The 17,220-nt window shown below is 38.9% G+C and overlaps 1 protein-coding gene across 3 annotated transcripts in view; it reads left to right on the top strand.

The window, feature by feature from the left end:
• Nucleotides 1–5,666: 5,666 nt before the first annotated feature.
• SPIDR (scaffold protein involved in DNA repair) overlaps nt 5,667–17,220 on the top strand; it is a 396,715-nt gene continuing 385,161 nt past the window's right edge. For all 3 annotated transcript variants that reach the window (XM_090283719.1, XM_090283718.1, XM_090283717.1), the window contains exon 1: nt 5,667–5,744. The gene's annotated coding sequence lies outside the window, so the exon portion shown is untranslated. The remainder of the gene's footprint in view (nt 5,745–17,220) is intronic.

The following is a 17,220-nucleotide window of genomic DNA, read 5'->3' as shown; positions in this document are numbered from 1 at the left end:
AGAAAGAAGAGGGGTTGGGTGTCTGGTAGATCATTGACTCTGGCTACGCGCAGTTCCACTGTGGGTGGGCAGGAAGAATGGGTACTTGAGACTTCAGGGATCTCATCTGGCTCTCTGTATTCTGACTGTGTCCTGCCTATGTGATCTTGGGAAAGCAAGCTAAACATGCTGAGCTTTAGTTTCTGCATCTGGAAAATGGGCCTAAGAATGTGTGCCTTATTGGGTTATTGTGAACTTTCAAAAAAAAAGTAATAAAAATGCCTGGCTCAATTGCTATTATGTCTGATGGTAAAAAGAACTATGTAAAGCCTGCTTATAGTTCTGCAGAGTGGGAAAACTCTGTAAATAAGAGACTAAAAACTTGAAGCTATATTATTTCACTAATTTTTAAGAGGGTTCTTTTATGCAAGTGAAAATAAATTTTCTCAAATTTTAAAAAATTTCTAAAATTCTATATTATAAAATAAACTGGCACACATATTTTTGTAATACCATAGTCTTCTAATGGGTCTGCAAAATTTAACTTTTCTTATTAGTGCCAAATGCTGTGATTTTTCAAAGGTCAATTCTGATTTCTAAACTAACATAATATATTGTATGAAGAAAATAGTATTTTATAGATGTGACACATCTTTCTCTGGACATGTTAAGTATGGTCAAATTCAACTTGGAGAGAGAAAAAATATTAAGTAAGCTGTTACCTTTTATCTAATTACAAACATCTTTTGGAATTGATTTCCGCATGCCAGTATATATTGAATTGGACAAAAAGTGCGTTTGTTCTTTATCCATAAGATGGCTTTGGTGGTGCTTAGTTGTCTTTAACTTTATTCAAAACAATTTTGTTACATTGTAGTGTGACGGTGTCATATCAACATGCATTTTTAAAAAACTTACCAAAATTGATGAATTTTTGTGTAATTTTTAATATTGAAGATGGAAGAAAATACGTAACATTTTTGGCATATTATACTTTATTATTTCAAGAAAGGTAAAACTGCAACTGAAAAAGATTTGTGCAGTGTATGGAGAAAGTGCTGTGACTGATTAAACGTGTCAAAAGTGGTTTGCAAAATTTTGTGCTGGAGATTTCTTGCTGGGCAATGCTGCATGGTTGGGTAGACCAGTTGAAATTGATAGCGATGAAATCGAGACATTAATTGAGAACAATCAACGTTCTGCCACGTGGGAGATAGCCGACATACTCAAAATATCCATATCAATAAAGTTATTTGTGAAAATGAAAAATGCGTCTTCGGTTTTACAGAAGAAACTAAATGAACTTTATGGCCAACCCAATATTTGACCCACTCTGCTGTACTTTCTATTTTGTAGAATATATCGATGTATAATTACTTTATTTAGAGCATAAGCAGCTTGTGAAAGCAAGAAAATAATAATTTAACAAAAGGTTACAAATAGAAATCGATTGAATGGAACTCAAGGCATTTCTTTGAACTGGCTTATTTGAAAAATAGTAGCATGTAAAGTATGAAAGACAGGCTATTAACAAAGTTTAGGGTGTGGAAGTAATATTTTTATCACAGAGAAATGGGAGAACATCCTTCTGCAAAGTGTGCAAAAAAGGCAGCCACGTGTCTCCATGTCTCTATTTCTTTATCTGTAAGGCACTGGGAACCAGATAAGACTAAAGGGGGTCAGGGGTGGAAGTAGAGGAGATGGGAAGGGGTGGTAGAAGAAAGCATATGAATGTTAGCAAAGGATGTTGCCAGAATGTTCAAGGGAGACGGAAGAAGATAAAAACTTGGAGACTGGAACCTTTGTACGTAGTGATTTTCTTTAAAAGGCAGAACTTTAAAAAAAAAAATTTCCAAACCAAACAAAAATATGACGTAAACAGGAACTAATTTTTGTTTTTGTTTTTGTTTTTTCCTGAAATACCCAGCAAAAATTAAGATCAGAAATCTGATCCTTGAGATGCATTACTAAATTTAAAAAATTATGTTGACATGGTTTTTTGCCTCATTGGACCGTGAGCTTCTTAAGGGCAGACCCTTGTCTGTTTCTCATCTTTATATCCTAGGTATATTAGTTTGCTAGGGCTGCCGTAATAAAATACCTCAAAGTGGGTGGTTTGACAACAGAAACTTAATATCTTATGGTTTTGGAGGCTGGAAGTTCAACGTGAACGTATTGATAGGCTTGGTTCCTTTTAAGATCTTTTCCAGGCTTCTTTTCTTGGCTTGTAGATGGCTGTCATCCCTTTCTAAATGTCCGTTTCTGTTTCTGTATTTCTTTTTTATAAGGATAGCTGTCATGTCCATCCTAAAGACCTCACTTTAACTTGATTAACTATGTAAGGATCCTATCTCCAAATGAGGTGATATTTTAAGATGCTGGGTGTCAAATTTAATATATGAGTAAATTTTAGTGTTAAACCCATAACACCACGTGCTAACACAATGCCTGGCACACAGTGCACACCCAGAAATGTTTATACATGCATGGTAATTATTCCTATAGTCTGGCTGAGGTCTTTCCTGGAATTTCACAGAAATATGACTTGATTTCAAGAGTAACCCTTTTCAGCAGATAAAATGACTTACCGACTAATAAATTTATTGTAGTGGTTTTACCTATATAAACTGTATAGTTAAGTGCCTGTAATTCATAGGCTTATTAATTCCATGATTCGTTTTATATTCACAAGAAGTGTGTTAACTTCCTTTCTTAGCCCATTCAGGCTGCTGACAAAAATACCATTGACTGGGTGATTTATAAACAGCAGACACTTTATTTCTCATAGTTTTGGAGGCTGGAAGTTTAGTACAAGGTACACAGGCAGCACCTTGTTGCCTTTTCACATAGTGGAAGCGGCCAGGGATCTCTCTGGGACTTTTTTTTTTTTTTATATGATAGTAATTCCATTCATGAGGGTGGAGCCCCCAAAGATTTCACCTCTTAAAAGCATCACACTGCAGATTAGGTTTTCAACATGTGAATTTTAGGGAGACACATTCCGTAGGTAGGTTATACCCTCCTCCTCTTTGATTTGCTTTCCCAGGTGCAAATTAATGAAAGAGATTGATAATGTGTTTTGCAAGTAACTACATAGCTTAGTTTTGTTAGCTATCTAAATCAATACAGATTCTTATGTTATTCTGAATAGTTTATTTTTAATTTTACATTTTGAAGTATAGACAATTTTAGTGATTCTAGATATTCATGGACTAAAGTAAGTGTTCAGTAAATGATTATTTTATGTTTTTGTGCCTTTGTAAGTGATGTTCTTTTAGACATTTTGTCAGTGAATCTTTTCTGGATCAACATAAGTTGGCCCATTCACTTTTTTTGTGCTACCATTATACCACAAAATACCTCTAATGTAATATCTGATTTTTTTCATGATTAATGGAAAGACTGAATTCCTTGAGGGCAGGAATTTTCTTATTTTTCTTTGTTTCCTCGAGGTTTACTATCAGAGGTGTTTATAAATGTTTTGTATGAAGCCACTTCTGTTTCTTCTGCTATAAAACTTGAATTATAATATCTAATCACTTAAATCAGAGTATATTGAAATATGGCTAAAGGGCTTTTAAAAATTAGCATTTTAGGTTAATTATGAACATGAGTAGAAAAATAGATTTTATTAAGTATGTATTTCTTTTCTAATCAATGTCAGAAAAGTTTCCTCTTGACTTTCAGTTCCACTAAGATGGAGTAGTAGCCCCATTCCTTCTAGGTCTCCTGTTTATCACAATGACTAAAATAAAAAATAGTAACAGCACCAATTGCTGTCAATGATGTGGAGAAAATGGATCACTCACACATTGCTGGTGGGACTATAAAATGGCACAGCCTCTCTGGGAAACAGTTTAGCAGTTTCTTATAAGACATGAAATTGCAATACAACCCAGCAATCACACCCTCAGACATTTATCCAGAGAATAAAAATTACTTGCACATAGAATCCTAAATTATAGGTAATTAGCCTGGATAACTGTCTTAAGACTAGCTGAACAGAAGTCCTGTAACTGAAGATATACAACAGAAGCTGCATCAGTGACTGGTAGAAGGGACAGAGATGTGAAATGGGCTGGTCGGTCGTATGGTGGTTGAGAATTCAAAGGGATATCTCAGCTGCAAGGATCTCCCCTAAGGAGTGAGGGGTCTCAGCCCCATGCCAGGCTCCTTAGCCTGGAATACCAGTGCCCAGAAGAAGAACCCATGTAACATCTGGCAGTGAAAATGAGCAGGGATGCCCTTCCCTTTGCCTGGGCGAGACAGAAGGCTGCTGGAATCCCAGGTGTCCTCTTAAAGGGGTAGTGCACAGACTTGCTTGCAGGTACCTAACCCACATTCTGGAGGTGGGATAACAGCTGATAGTGCACCAGAGTCATACAAGGAGAGACTGAGTTGTGTGGTTTCCAGGTGAGGACTAGAGGGACAATTGCCATGTTCTGGTGTTGAGTCCTCACACATGAACTAAGGGCACCGTCTTCCCAATGTTGATTGTAGTGCTATTTTCAATAGCCATGATATGAAAGCTACCCAAGTCCCCATTAACAGAATGAATAAAGAAGATGTGGTACTTTTATACAGTGTACTTGGCTATCAAAAGAATGAAATCTTCCCATTTGAAACAACATGGATGTAGCTAGACATTTTGTGTTAAGTGAAAAAGTCTGACAGAGAAAGACAAAATACCATATGATTTCACTTATATGTGGAATCTAAAGAACAAAATAAATGAAAAAAATACCAAACAATCCAGAAACAGACTCATAGATGCAGAGACAAGCTGTTGTTTGACAGATGGAAGGGGAAATGGGGGCCTGGATGGAAAAGGTGAAGGGATTAGGAAGTAAAAATTGGAAATTATAAAATAGGGGAATATAGTCGATAATATTGTAGTAACTATAGGGTGCCAGGTGGGTACTTGAATTATCTGGAGGATCACTTCGTAAATTATGTAATTGTCTAACCACTAGTCTGTACACTTGAAACTAATATAAAATAATACTGAACATAAGCTGTAATTGAAAAAGAAAACTTTAAAATTAAAAAAAGTAATATAAGGTATCCTGGTGATAGAATTTGTTCATGTCGTTATGGTATTAGTATCAATATTTTGGTTGTAATGTTGTATAGTTTTGTAAAATGTTATCAGTTGAGAAACTGAGGAAGATACAAAGATTTTCCCGGTTATTTCTTATAACTATGTTAATCTACTATTATCTTAAAATAAGTTTACTTAAAAATATTTTCTGTTAAGAGTTTTAAGTGCATTCCTGCTACCAGTGTTTTTATTATGGCAAAGGAGGTGCACAGAAGCATATCTATTATACATAAGTTCTAGTCGTGCTTTGTTTTGTTTTGGGTCCTTTTTGTTTTGTTTTATGAAGTATTTTAGGAAATTATAATCCATAATTATTTCATGTTTTTTTTTATGCTCCAGTCATTTTCTTGTCTTTTATAACTTATTTAAAACAGTTCTAATTCTTCTTCTAATATGGCTTTAATTTAAAGAATCTTTCGCAGGTTGCACATAGAACTTTAGGCAGGAAGATTTGACATAAAACATTACCCCCACTGGCACCAGAATATTGTGTATTTGTAACTTTGTCAAAGTAACAGGCATTAAATCTCATTCAGCTACCTATATCAGGTGACTATTTTTTATATATTTTCTTTTTCTTTAACAGAAACTATCACATCTAAGAGTACCAGTGGGCTTACAGATATAACTTGGAGTTCCAGTGGAAGTGATGAGTCAGATGAAGGTAAAGCACTTTTTAAATCACAAAGAGGTAATGGACATGGTTCTAGAATAGATAGGTTTTATAGCAGGAATATTTGTGTTCAGAAGAGGGATAAATTGATAATTGTGTAAGAAATCCAGTTTCTATTAAGTATTGGGTTCAATATTGGAAAAAAATTACATTCCTTTTCTAATACTTAGCATTTATTATGTATAATCTTATTGAGTGCCAGCCTCTAGGCTAAGCCCTTTAGAAATATTGTCTCATTTAATATTTCTTGTAATAGCTCTAAGAGATGAAAATTACCAGGAATGTTTTTATAATTAACAACTTAAGTTTGAACATGGTGGTTTGGATTCCACTTTGGATTTCTTTCATGACAAAGCCAGGTCTCTCAACTACCTAAGTAATGCTCTACCCATATTGCCTCCTTGCTAACCTGTTTTGGGTAAATACTATCACAACAGTGTATGGTAGAACTATAACTTACTAACAAGTTTCTGTTCTGGTGGCATTTTATATTTAATATTATATCTTGCTTTTGAGAATTAAAAGAGGGTTTCTCACCCTTGGCCTATTGGCCTTTGGGATCAGATAATTTTTTCTTTGGGAGAGGAGCTTTCTTGTGCTTTGTAGGGTGTTTAGCAGTATTTCTGGTTTCTGTCCACTACATGATAGCAGCATTCCCAGGTCCAGTTGTGACAACCAGAAATGTCTTCACATGTGGTCAGATGTCCCTTATAATACAAAATCACCCCCATTTGGAAACCGCAGACTTAAAATTCTTGAAATCATGTTATTATGCACATTTTAAAATATATAAGGGGGGCCCCAAATACCCAGAATTTATTATAAAAAATTGTGTATTCATTTTTACGTCTTTAAACTTCAGTCACCTTCAAAGTACTCTCCATTTGTTGCAATAAACCCATTGAGACATTTTTTCCACTGCTCAAAACAGTTTTTTTTAAAGTATATTTTATTTATTATATTGTTACAATAGTTCCAATTTTTTCCCCTTTCCTCCTCTCCACCAAGCACCCCCTCCCCCAACAATCCCCCCCCCAAGTTCATGCCCATGGGTTGTACATACAAGCTCTCCTGCCTCACCCTTTCATATATTATTATTCTTTTTTAAAAAATAATTAATTAATTATTTTAACAATAAAAAATAACAATCCCTCCCTCTCAGACTTAAGACCCTTTATAATCTTATAAAGGACAATGGGCGAAGGTCTCGAGCTCTTCTAGCTGCTTGAAGCTGGACATGGACGTCGTCCTACCTACCCTTGGGTCCAGAAATCCCTAATAAGAGTGGGGGTGTGGAGGGGAGGGTGGCCTTCCCACATGGGGAAGGATCGTGCAGACTCCAGGTCAGTTGGCTGTCCCCGGACAACAATGTGCTTGGTTTAACAGGCTGGCATTCTTGTTGTATTCTGGAGGGAACAGATTTGGCAACAGGGTTAAAGGACATCATTCAATCCAGAACCACTAGATGACAATGAAGGCCTTCTTTGGAGGAAGGTGTGCCAGGTATATCTCACCTGTCCAAAACCCTTTTGCCCATTATACTTAGTTTGGGCTGAGGGAAATATTTTAGGTTTCCCCCCTCTCAGGCCTCTGGGCTCTTGCTGTCCAAGCCTTTAGGACAGAAAAGAGAAACCAGTTTTAAAGTGAAGCCCACAGACCACCCCATTCTTCACCAACCCAGCTACTTAGTTCTGCCAAACCATTGAGTCTCAGGAAGCACCAATGCAGACAGGATTAAGTGAGACCTATACATACAGACAATCACTCAGGTAATGAGATCGTAGGCTTATGCCCTTTGAAAACAGAAAACACATGTTAATTTATGTAACATAACTCACATACAAGTCTCTAAATCTGTAGGACTATCTTACTGGAAAGACATCCAGTTGCAAGGCATTTGACATTCTTCTTTGATAATGCCACAGACATAGTTAAACTTTCAAAGAAAACAAATTTTAAATGAAGATAAACTTTAAAGACGGTTAGCTGCACTACTTTATAGTCTACCACTGAGCATTGTGATTCTCCTTGGATCGCGATTTTTCTCCCTAAGATTACCCTCCTTGTCATTAAAGGGACTGCATTAAGTCCATTTTTAATTTGTCCTGTTCATTTGCATAAACACAACAAGAGCAGAAAATGATCACTTATGATCTTTAGTTCTGCTTTGCTGGAACTTACGCAAGGAACATTTAGGGTGACCTTCAGTCTGCCCTTCAAGGCCCAGAAGCAGAACCACATATCTGGCATTCAGTCTTGCCTGTAAACACCTGTCTTTTCGAAGTCCTTCTGGTTTTCCAATGTACCTTAAGGTCCCATCTGGCCATCTTTCAGGAAAACAACCTTCATTCCTTCCCTGGACAGATTGCCATGGACCGCGCATCCATCCAAGGTACCAGGCCTTTTATCTCGTGGACTTTTATTACCTTTGAAAGTCAATCCCAGTTCCTCAGGGCTTTTTGGTAACAACCAACGCCCAAACATGTCTCCTTTAGGCATGACATTCCAGTCAAAGTCTTAGTTAAAAAAAAGCAAAAAACCTCTATTAACAACTGGTCTTATTAGTTTTTATGCAAAGAAACTCATGTCATTACTTACTTCTTTAGAATGCCAAACTCTGGAGGGATCAGATAGGGAGAAAAATATACAGTGTGAAGGAAAATCCTTGTCCTTCTAATATTCACTGAACTTGCATTTCTATTCTTTATATTTTTCCCCCCACTAAAATTTTGTTTGTTTTTCCATTACAGTTGTCCCACTTTTTCCCCCTCTTGCTTCCCTTCAGCTTGCCCCCCCCCCCCTTCTCCCACATTCAGTCCCCACCCAGTTGTCCATGTCCATGGGTCATTTATACATGTTCTTTGACTAGACCCTTCCCCTTCTTACCCCCTTCTCTCTCTCCCATCTCCCCCTTTGTTACTGTTAGTTTATTCCTTGTTTACATACCTCTGGTTCAATTTTGCTCATTTGTTTGTGTTGTTCATTAGTTTCCTGTAATAGGTGATAGCATAAGGTATTTTTCTTTCGTTGCCTGGCTTATTTCGCTAAGCGTAATTCTCTCTAGTTCCAACCATGTTGTTGCAAATGGTAGAAGGTCCTTCTTTCTTTCAGCACTTATTCATTGTCATTTTCCCCCTTTGTACTCGTGTTCCACTCTGTTTCTCTCTGTTTCTTCATCTTCTTAAAGCAGACCCTTTAGCATCTCTTGCAATGCTGGTTTGGTGGAGATGTATTCTTTTAGCCTTCTTTTGTCTTGGAAACTCCTTCTTTTTCCTTCCATTTTGAATGAGAGCATTGCTGGGTAGAGTATTCTTTGTTATAGGCCTTTGTTTTTCATTGCTTGTAATATTTTTTGCAATTCCCTTCTGGCTTGTAGTGTTTCTGCTGAGAAATTTGATTATAGCCGTATTGGAGCTCCCTTGTATGTTATTAGTTGTTTCTCTCTTGCTGCTTTTAGGATTCTCTCTTTGTCTTTGAGTGTTGCCATTTTAATTATGATGTGTCTTGAAGTGGGCCTGTTGGGGTTCATCTTCATTGGGACCCTTTGTGCTTCCTGGACTTGGCGTGACTCTTCCTCTCCTCATGTTAGGGAAGCTTTCTGTCATTAGTTTTTCAAAGAGGTTTTCTGTCCCTTGCTCCTCTTCTTCTCCTTCTGGAATTCCTATGATACGGATATTATTACGTTTCATGTTGTCCTGCAGCTGTCTTAGAACCTCTTCAGTCTTGTTCAGTCTTTTTTCATTTTGTTGCACTGTCTGGGAGTTTTTGTGTACGTTGTCCTCCAGCTCGCTGATCCAATCTTCTGCTTCCTCTAGCCTGCTTTTAATTCCTTCTACTGTGTTCTTCAATTCAGAGATCGTATTCTTCATTTCCTCCTGGCTCTTATTGATAGCTTCCATGTCCTTTTTCATGCTGGTGTAATTCTCAGTAAGTTCGTTGTAGTTTTTCTGGAGTTCTTTGTAGTTTCCACTGAGCTCATTGAGCTTCTCCATAATCCATGTTTTAAATTCTATATCTGATAGTTTGCTCCCCTCTATTTCATTTAGCACTCTTTCTGGGGATTCTACCTTTCCTTTCGATGGGGGGTTGTTTCTCTGTCTCCCCATTTTTGTGACTCCTATTGTTTGTTTGTGCTTCTTAGAATGATCTGCACTTCCTGGATCTGCCCCTGGTGGCGTCAGATCCTGTACCAGTCTGGGCCTAGGCAGCCTGTTAGAGACTTCCAGGCATCTACTGCCTTTGTCTGTCTTCTTTAGTTGTTAATCTATTCAATCTGTGATTAGCAATCAGGCTGAAGGACCATGGGTGTGGCAGCTTAATTCCTGTAGGCAGGGCTTTTGCTTCCCCTCAGGCCTACGCCACTTGGGGGGGGGGAAATGGTCTGCCTGCAGTACTGGGGATGAGTCAGCACTGGGATCCGGCCAGCCGCTTCTCCAGTTCTCCCCTCAAAGCCACTGCGCTAAAGTCTCCCCAAGTGTCTCCAGTCCTCTCTGCCTTCCTTCTGCTTGAGCCCAGGGTAAGTGGGGGTAAAATATTTTCTTATGTGATCCACTTAAGAGCTCTTTCTCCAGCTGTTTCTCTCCGACTAGCAAGAAACCCTGTGGCTTTTCACTTTTCACAGCTGGATACTATTTTACTTTCCACTCTGTTGCTGAAGCCTAGCTGGGGGGTTAGACCCTGGCCTTCTCAGAGGGAATCCCGGCTGCTGAGCTGTTTCTCAGTCCCTTCACCTGCCACCCGTGTGAGCCCAGCCAGCCCTTCCGCATCTCGTTGTGATGTAGTTGCCTTTTCTGTCTCTCTGTGGTTATAAGACTTCTCTCCAGCTAGTGTTCGGTTGGTTATTCCAGATGATTTCTCCAAAATTAAGTTGTAAATCTAGACTAGTTCTGGGAGGAGGTTAGTGAAGCTTCCACTTACTCCTCCACCATCTTGTTTCTCTCAAAACAGTTTTTGAACTCATCGATTTTGATGCCTTGTAGGACTTCTGCTATTTTTGGTTTCACCTCTTCCACATTGGCAAAACGTTTCCCTTTGAGGACTTTTTTCATCTGGGGAAACAAAAGGAAGTCTCTCAGGGGGAGATTGGGTGTATAGGGAGGATCATTCTGTTTTTGGTCAAAAACTGTGGTGTGGGCAGGTGTGCTTGTAAATCACCTCTTATGAAGTGGGCAGATGGGTTGAAAGAATCTTCAAAAAAAATTCATCGAAGCTGAACGCAGCCTCACGCAACAACATCAGCTGGTACACTGATACAGAATGGTTCCTAAAAACACTCACCTAGCAGGGGAAACCTGTCCTACAAGGGGCCTGCCCTCCAGAAGATAATTCCCATTTTCTTTGTGTTCCCCCTTAGATAGCTTATCTAAGATATATAAAAGTTTTAATGCTTTCAGAATAAGCTTTGGCTTTTTGTTAACTCCTACTTTGACAGTTTATGTTATTTAGTTACTTAGTCAATCTTATCTTTGTACAGACAGCTCCTTTGGAAGATGATTACATTCCTTTGGCCCCCTTTATGACATTTTGGTAGCTACCAATTGAAATTTTAGTAATAGCCAAGTGAAGTGGTTTCTTAAGAAAAATGTTTTTCTTTTATTGATTCTAGAGAGGGGAAGGGAGGGAGAAAAAGAAGGAGAGAAACATTGATATAAGAAACATCGATTGCACTGGGGAACACAATTTTTGTTGAGTTGGATCTGACACGTTTTTTTACTAACTTGGCATCTAAATCCAAAAATGACCCCAGTATTTCTCTTATCACGTCAACTTTTTAAAGTACAGGATACCCTCCCTTTGTCCCCCAAATCATACAAAATATACATACAAAGGAAAATAAAGAAAAAATTACCTGAATATACTGTTTATTTAGAGTTATTTTACTCATATAAAGGCTATATATTGTGACTGTAAGTCAAATTGTATACAAGTACTAAAGTTCTGCTACCAAACATACATATTAAGGGATTTTATCTTTTCAAACGACAGGCTAGGAAATGCCAAAATGAGATACTTGGAACAGTCTTCTTCAGTTGGCAAAGCTTTAACAAATTGCTTCATGAAACCCAGTTTTACGTGCAGAGATGGGAATATAATGTTCTTTCTGTCAGCAAGTGGCTCATGTAGAATGTTTGGATCACCAGGTTTGAGGTCAGATCTTGGAGGCCAATTGAACTGCACCCAGTGCTTCTCATGAGCTCTGCTGTCCCACATACACAGAAAACAGGGATACTTGGTGAAACCACGTTGCTGACCAAGAAGGAAGCAGACCATTTTAAGGTCAACACAGATGATCCAGTTGTGCTTGTGGTATTGCAACAGATCAATGACTCCCTTTATGTCTTCATATTCTTCATGAAAACAAACTGAATGGCCAATTGGTACTGCACCAAATAAATTGTCATTGTGAAGGAGGACACACTTCAAGCTCCTTTTTGAGCTATCAATGAACAGTTCCCATTCAGTTGCATTATAGATTGGAATTCCCAATTCCTCCATTAAACCATGTACGTTATGGCAATACACAAAGCCACCATCACTCCGGAAGTACTGCAGAAATGCGCTTTCTCTCGATCGAAAGTAGGATGCCTTTGCTCCTTTTTCAAGCAAGTTTTCTCATGCAGTCTTGATGCTAAGAGTTATGAAGCCTTTTGGATAGTCCCAAATCTCGAGCCATATCATTCAACTCATGCCGATCAAATCCCTTATGAACTAAGTCATCTTCAATTTCAAAATCTTCATCATTGCTGCCACTTAGTTCTTCACCGTACTCCTGTTTTTCGAAAGAGGGTAGTTCAGTGAAAACTGGCACTGGATTTCAGCTGAATCAGGCACTGGGCATATAGCTGGTGGTAGGCTAGGATACTCTGTTTTACATTTATTTTTGTTGTTATATCCTGAGATTTTCACTAGACAAAAGTAACGGTCACTTAAATGATCTCTGGGCTCTCACCAGACCGTAGGTATACGAAATGGCAATTGATCACGTGTTCCCTTTGTCCACATTCATAAACTCTCAACACACAGCTTGCATACCTTGTGAGGGGCCCAAGACTTATCTTGATCACCAAGTTTTACTTTAAAATTGACAAATGCGCTGATGTTTTGTCCTTTGGGAATGGTGAAACTGCCACAGATATAACAAAACGAATCAGGGTTTAGGAACTTACAATGAGAAATAGCAGAGGCAGACATGATCTGAAGGAAAGGAAATAAGTACATATGTAAATAAAAAAATAAATTCTGCTAACTCCTTGTATATAAACAAGAACTTGGACTACACTTTAGAATACGATTCACTATATAGAGGGGCACACAACCTCTCACCACAGTGTCTCCTGTATAACTGAATAGCCTAGACAAGTATGAACCTGTTGCTGGTCTCCAAGGCCGTCCTTCACCCCTCCCCACTTGAGGGAGGTTTGCTCTCAGCCAATAGCAGAGCACTAGTGCTTCCCTTGATCCAGGCTCGACCCAACCTAGAGTGGTTGCATTAAGATAAACATAAGGAAGAAAAAAACAGTCAACCAGTGCAGAATGAGGAAGTAAGAATTGGGAAAAATGAGGAAAACTTCCCAAATTTTGCGAAGGAGATGGACACACAGATCTGGGAAGTACAGAGAGTCCCAGAGGGGACCACACCAGGAAGCATCATGACTGAGATGCCAAAGGTGAAAGATAAAGAGAGAGTCCTGGGGGTAGCAAGAGAGAGGCAGAAAGTTGCCTACAGAGGGGTGCCTATAGGACTCAGGCAGGAAGGAACTGGCCAGCAGTATTCAAAGTGATGAAAAGCAACCCCCAACCAAGATTACTCTTATCCAGCAAAGCTATCGTTTGGAATGGAAGGGCAGATGAAGTGCTTCCCAGACAATGTAAAGCTAAAGGAGTTCATCATCACCAAGCCATTATTATATGAAATGTCAAAGGGACTTAAGAAAAAGAAGATCAAAACTATGAACACTAAAATGACAACAAACAACTATCAACAACTGAATCTAAAAAATAAAAACAAGATCCAACTAAGCAAACCAGAATAGGAACAGAATCATAGGTATAGGGATCATTTGAAGGGTTATCAGCTGGGAGGGGTGAGGGAGAGATGGGGAAATGGTGCAGGGACTAAGAAGCATAATTGGTAGGATCATATCAGACAGGGAAGTTAAGAATAATATAGGAAAGGGTGAAGCCAAAGAATGTATATGCACAACCCATGGACATGAACTAAGGGGGGTGGGATTGCTGGAGGGAAGGGGGGTACTGGGCAGAGGGGAGCAAAGGGGAAAAAATTGAAACTACTGTCGAATGTCGAATGTCGGCAGCCGTCCGTCTCGAGAGACGATGGTGTAGCTTCTTAAGAGTCTATCTGCACCGCCGAGAATGGCTGTGCAGTCCGACTCGGGAGTGACACGGTATCTGTCTCCTCCCGTGTTAAATCGACATCTTGCGATGACGCTGGAGTGTCCTCTCCAGTGAAGCTGAAGCTACAGAGCCTGGGCAGGGTGATATGGAGGGTCTGCTGTTGCCCATGCAGCAGACCCCCCCTCTCTTCGCAGCTGAAGGGTCCAAGGGAAAGACGGAGTCAATACAGCTTGGCTTCAGGTGCGCCGCAGGAGTTGCCGGTGTTGACTACAACGTCAAACCGCCTTAGGGACTCCGGCTCCGGATTTTCTGTCGGGGTTTACTCCCTTAGCCTTTCCACTGAAGAGGTATGCCGCAAGGCAGCGGAGGTTTTTTGGAGTCAGAGTTTTCCTTCTCTGATGTGCCCTGACTGGAAGATCGAACCAGCGACACTTAGCTCGCAGGCCGAGTGTCGGAAACTACTGTAACATAATAAAATATACTTTTAAAAAAAGATAAGCTGTACAGAAAAAGCTTAAGGCGATAGAAGAAAACTAACTGCAGTTTTGAAATAAGTATGCCTATTTAAGTCTAAAAATCAAACTCAACAGGAATTATGTTAAAAATTGTTCCCCTGTGTTGATTGCCTCTTTCATGACCCCCTCTGGGGACCGAACCTGCAACCCCGGGCATGTGCCCTGACCAGGAATTGAACTGGTGACCTTTCAGTTTGCAGAATGATGCCCAACCAACTGAACCACACTGGCCAGGGCTGAAGTGGTTTTTTAAGGTTATTTGAGGTCTGTCTGGAAGAAGTCCAGCCGTTGTTAATATAATGAGAATGGTTTGCGTGACATCGATGTAACCTGGCAGCCAAGGAGAGTGGGCTGGAATGCGCATGTGTGTACAGTGACGACTTCACTGTACTTGTCAATAGGGGTGCTAAATGCTGTTGAGTGAGCATGTGTACTATGTGTCCATAGTATTCAAAATTACTGAGTGAGTAGAGCAATGAATCTACATCAAATTTTGCATTAAGCTTGAACATTCCTCCATGGAAACGATTTGGATGATTCAGAAGGCCATAGCTATGGGCAACTGGTGATTGGCAGCTTCACGACAGCATGACCACTCAAGCATCATGTCTCATGCAGACTTTTTTGGTGAAACATCAAATCATCCAGGTGACTCAGCCCGCTGACAGCCCAGATTTGGTGCCCTGTGACTTCTGGCTTTTCCCAAAACTAAAATCACCTTTGAAAGAGAAGAGATTTCAGACCGTCCAAGAGATTTAGGAAAATATGATGGAGCATGTGATACCAATTGGGAGAACTGCCTGAGGTCCCAAGGTGACTAGTTTGAAGGGGACTGAGGCATCATTGTCCTCTGTACACTGTTTCTTGTCTCTTCAGTAAATGTCTTTTTCATATTACATGGCTGGATACCTTCTGAACAGACCGTATACGTAAGCTCAATATTATTATTTCAACCATATTAAATGAAATTCATTGTTATGAAACTCTTGGTTTGTCTTCACATATTTCAGAATGTAATTTCATTATTAAAAATTATACTTTTTATGGATGAACAGTGAGGTGTGAATTACATCTTAAAGTGGTATTAAAAAAACTGTATATGTCCTCTTATATTAAAAGATCTTTTATATTAATATTCAGTAGTTTCCAAAACTCTATTTAAGAATGAAAAGATGCTTTTTACTTTAAAATGAGTTAGCAAACTGTTGACTTCTTAAATAAGTTGACCATTACACAGCAAGTAAATGATCTCTTGGAGTAGATCCTTTCATGAGCACAATTGCTTGTTTAACTTTTTCTTCTCTTTTCCTTCCCTCGCCTCTCCTTCCTTTATTCCTCTCCTTTTTATCTTTAATTCCCATTTATAAAGTTCTTGTTTTATCTCGTTTTGTTATCTACTACATCCTGTGAGCTAAGGATCCTTATTTTGTAGAAGAAAATTGGAGTTTAAGAAAAGTCAAGTCACTTGCCTAGAGTCACCCAATAAATGTGGCAACTGATACTCCGAGCCAGGAATGTCTAACTTTATTGCTGTATTCTTCAGCACTGTTCTGGTGGTTACTAGACCTGGCTTCTTATCAGAATTACTAAGTGAGCTTTAAAAACAATATTCCCAGGCCTTCTTCCACCTGTATTGGATTAGAGTCTCTGGGCTTTCAGGCACAGAATTAGAATTGAGAAGGAAGAGTCCTGAGTTAAAGTTGTGAAAATATTTTTCTTTTTAAAAATTTCTTTCCTCTTGTTTTTTTTTTTTTTTTTTTTTAATGTAACTTTGGGAAACCCAGTTTTCTCACCTGTGAAATGGAAATTTTAGTCTTACAGTAATTGTCTTGCCTGTTTCATAAAATTATTGTGACCAAATGAAAGACCTTGTTAGCCTTGGTCGTGATAGATCATTTTGCAGCACTCAGCACTTTGCAATGTAAGTGTTGTTCATCTGTGGACTTGTCCAAGTTAGGATCAGTATTCTGTATTCTCTTCTGTGTGTGTGTATGTTTTACTGTGCCTGAAACGGCAGAATAGGCCCTTAATTGGCACTGATTTTGTTGCATGAATGAATGAATGCTACAAAAATGTACCTTATGCGCTGCAGTGGCTGGAGCTCTGAGGGCACTTGTGCTCTCCCTCTGGCTTTCCGTGGCTTCCTGGTGTGATAGCTCAGCATTCCTTTGTCTGGCTTTCATGAATGAGTGAGCTGTAAGATATGGGAAATAATTACCATTATGGAGCTGCTTCTTTAAACTACTCTGACCTCTAGTTTTTGGTAATTATTACAGTGGACTTTTACCTCATCTTCTGGAACAACCGTATCCGATTAAATAAGACTTATTTTTTGTTTGCTTTATCTCATACTTTTAACTTCAGCTTAAATTTTTTCTTTGTTTTTATTTTGAATTACCTTCAAATATTAAAGCTAGTAAGTTTTTTATTCTTAATATTACTACTATCTGGAAGTGAGATTGTTGCTATCAGACCTCTGAAATAGGGCCAAGATACCTTACTAGCCCTCTTAGTTGCTGAAGTCGCTGTGAAGGAGTTCTCAGGCTTTGTAATGCAGGAAAGGTTTATGTTATATGCCATACCTCAGAGAATAATTT

This window comes from Furipterus horrens, unplaced genomic scaffold (assembly GCF_987537825.1).
Source record: "Furipterus horrens unplaced genomic scaffold, mFurHor1.1.pri manual_scaffold_7, whole genome shotgun sequence".
In the NCBI taxonomy this organism is placed as follows: domain Eukaryota; kingdom Metazoa; phylum Chordata; class Mammalia; order Chiroptera; family Furipteridae; genus Furipterus; species Furipterus horrens.
The sequence above is the reverse complement of the archived record's forward strand: the minus strand, read 5'-3'. Positions and strand labels throughout refer to the sequence as shown.